Source organism: Ascaphus truei, unplaced genomic scaffold (genome assembly GCF_040206685.1).
Source record: "Ascaphus truei isolate aAscTru1 unplaced genomic scaffold, aAscTru1.hap1 HAP1_SCAFFOLD_1203, whole genome shotgun sequence".
In the NCBI taxonomy this organism is placed as follows: Eukaryota; Metazoa; Chordata; class Amphibia; order Anura; family Ascaphidae; genus Ascaphus; species Ascaphus truei.
In genome coordinates this window covers 43483-46804 of record NW_027454074.1, presented here as the reverse complement: position 1 = coordinate 46804, position 3322 = coordinate 43483, and the positions used below count along the sequence as shown (strand labels likewise).

The 3322-nt window shown below is 53.2% G+C and overlaps 1 protein-coding gene across 1 annotated transcript in view; it reads left to right on the top strand.

Moving 5' to 3' along the window:
* JUNB (JunB proto-oncogene, AP-1 transcription factor subunit) overlaps window positions 1-2089 on the top strand; it is a 52377-nt gene extending 50288 nt beyond the window's left edge. Inside the window, 1 exon segment of the mRNA XM_075581305.1 lies at window positions 2075-2089. The gene's annotated coding sequence lies outside the window, so the exon portion shown is untranslated.
* Window positions 2090-3322: the final 1233 nt, after the last annotated feature.

The window sequence follows — 3322 nt, the reverse complement described above, 5'->3', positions numbered from 1 at the left end:
GTCTGTCTGTGTGTCTGTCTGTGTGTCTGTCTGTGTGTGTCTGTCTGTGTGTGTCTGTCTGTGTGTGTCTGTCTGTGTGTGTCTGTCTGTGTGTGTGTCTGTCTGTGTGTGTCTGTCTGTGTGTGTCTGTGTGTGTGTGTCTGTCTGTGTGTGTCTGTCTGTCTGTCTGTGTGTGTCTGTCTGTCTGTGTGTGTCTGTCTGTCTGTGTGTGTCTGTCTGTGTGTGTCTGTCTGTGTGTGTCTGTCTGTGTGTGTGTCTGTCTGTGTGTCTGTGTGTCTGTCTGTGTCTGTCTGTGTCTGTCTGTGTCTGTCTGTGTCTGTCTGTGTCTGTCTGTGTCTGTCTGTGTCTGTCTGTGTCTGTCTGTGTCTGTCTGTGTCTGTGTGTCTGTCTGTGTCTGTCTGTGTCTGTGTGTCTGTGTGTCTGTGTGTCTGTGTGTGTCTGTGTGTGTCTGTGTGTCTGTGTGTGTCTGTCTGTGTGTGTGTGTGTCTGTCTATCATGCACAGAAATTGCATTATTCCCTTTCCTACAATATATAAAGACTGCACATCAATACATATATATATATATATATATATATATAGACAGACAAATATAGTTATGTATATACACACACACACACACACTTATATACATATATAAAACGGTAGCTAATACATATGCAATATGTTTTATGTATATATATATACACACACACACACACACACACACACACACACACACACACACACACACACACACACACACACACACACACACACACAGTATGGTTTGATGGGGTCCCCTGGAGATTGCTGCGCATTTAGAACCCCATTTAGCAGCTGAGATGTAAAGAGCAGCCATCTTTTTTTATCCCCTCTGTTACTCCCCCCTTTGCCCCCTCTCCCTCCCCCTGGGGTAGGTTTGTTACCTTTTGGTGCGTCTGAACATGGTGACCTTGGGGGGGTGGGGAGCGGCGAGGCGGGGACGCAGGGAGGAGGGGGGCACAGACATGGAGGGAGAGGGTGCGGGCATAAGCGGAGGGGAGAGGGTGAAGGAGGGGGAGAGAGAGAGACGGGGGGAGAGAGAGAGAGACGGGGGTAGAGAGAGAGAGAAGGGGGAGAGAGAGGGTGAAGGAGCAGGGAGATCCAGAGACTGAGAGACACAGCATCACCAGGAGAGAGAGGAGAGAGGGAGACAGGGAGGGGAGAGAGAGAAGGAGGGGGAGAGAGAGAAGGAGGGGGAGAGAGAGAAGGAGGGGGAGAGAGAGAGAGAGAAGGGGGAGAGAGGGGGAGAGACAGAGAGGGGGAGAGGGAGAGAGGGAGGGGGGAGAGAGGGAGGGGGGAGAGAGGGAGGAGAGAGAGAGAAGGAGGGGGAGAGACAGAGAGAGAGGGGGGAGAGACAGAGAGGAGGGGGGAGAGACAGAGAGGAGGGGGGAGAGACAGAGAGGAGGGGGGAGAGACAGAGAGGAGGGGGGAGAGACAGAGAGGAGGGGGGAGAGACAGAGAGGAGGGGGGAGAAAGAGAGGAGGGGGGGAGAGAGAGAGGAGGGGGGAGAGACAGAGAGAGAGGGGGGGAGAGACAGAGAGGAGGGGGGAGAGACAGAGAGGAGGGGGAGAGAGAGAGGAGGGGGGGAGAGAGAGAGGAGGGGGGAGAGAGAGAGGAGGAGGGGGAGAGAGAGAGAGGAGGGGGGGAGAGAGAGAGGAGGGGGGGAGAGTGAGGAGGGGGGAGAGAGAGGAGGGGGGGAGAGAGAGAGGAGGGGGAGAGAGAGAGAGGAGGGGGGGAGAGAGAGAGGAGGGGGGAGAGAGAGAGAGGAGGGGGGAGAGAGAAGAGGAGGGAGAAAAGGGTGTGAGAGAGGGGGGAGTGAGATGGAGGGGGGAGAGAGGGAGTTGGAAAGGGGGAGATAGGAAGGTAAGAGGGGGAGAGAGAGGTACTGTAGGCGGGATAGAGGGAGAGAGGAGAGGAAGAATGGGGAGAGAGAGAGAGGTGGAGAGGGAGGGAGGAGATAGGTGGGGGGGAGAGGTGGGGATTGTGAGAAAGAGATTGAGAGAGAGGGGTTAGATGTAGGGAGGGAGGGAGGGATGGAGTGACAGAGCGAGGGATGGATGGAGAGGGGGAGAGAGAGAAGAAGAGACAGATGGAGTGAGAGAGAGGGGGAGACAGAGAGAGATGGAATGAGGCGCTGGGGAGGGAGGTGAGATAGAGGAGAGAGGTAGGTAGAGAGGAGAGAGGTAGGTAGAGAGCAGGAGAGAGGTAAATAAAATGTATACTGGAGAGAAAGGGAGCGGGTGAGTGAGAGATAGAAAGGGTGAGGAAGAAAGGGAGGGAGGGGGAGCAGGTAGAGGAAAGCAGGAGGTTTGCCTTGTATGAAAGAGAGGGAGGGAATAATGAGAGGAGGAGGAGACAGAGGGACAAAGAGAGAGAGGAGAGAGTGAGTGAGAGAGAGGAGAGAGAGATGAGGAAAGAGAGATAGGAGAGCGAGAGAAGAGAGAAGAGAGAAGAGAGAAGAGAGAAGAGAGAAGAGAGAAGAGAGAGAGAGAGAGAGAGAGAGAGAGAGAGAGAGAGAGAGAGAGAGAGAGAGAGAGAGAGAGAGAGAGAGAGTATTTAGAGCGAAGAGAGCAGCACGAAAGATCTGCAGACAGGAGGGGCGAGCAGACGGAGAGAGGTGTGTGTGTGTCTCTGTGTGTGTATGTATGTCTCTCTATGTGTGTGTCTCTCTCTGTGTGTGTGTGTGTCTGGATGTCAGTGTGTGTGTGTGTGTGTGTGTGTGTGTGTGTGGTGTGTGTGTGTGTGTGTGTGTGTGTGTGTGTGTGTGTGTGTGTGTCTCTGTGTGTGTGTGTGTGTGTGTGTGTGTGTGTGTGTGTGTGTGTGTGTCTCTGTGTGTGTGTGTGTGTGTGTGTGTGTGTGTGTGTGTGTGTGTGTGTGTGTGTGTGTGTGTGTCTGTGTGTGTGTGTGTGTGTGTGTGTGTGTCTGTGTGTCTGTGTGTCTGTGTGTGTCAGTGTGTGTGTGGGTGTCAGTGTGTGTGTGGGTGTCAGTGTGTGTGTGTGTGTGTGTGTGTGTGTGTGTGTGTGTGTGTGTGTGTGTGTGTGTGTGTGTGTGTGTGTGTGTGTGTGTGTGTGTGTGTGTGTGTGTGTGTGTGTGTGTTGTGTCTCTCTGTGTTTGTGTATGTGTGTATGTGTGTATGTGTGTGTGTGTGTGTGTGTGTGTGTGTGTGTGTGTGTGTGTGTGTGTGTGTGTGTCTGTGTCTGTGTCTGTGTGTGTGTGTGTGTCTGTATATACATCTATATCATTTTACCTGTGCAGCCACAGTCTGTATCCCTGTGCCCAGCCCTAGAGGTGCCAGGCTC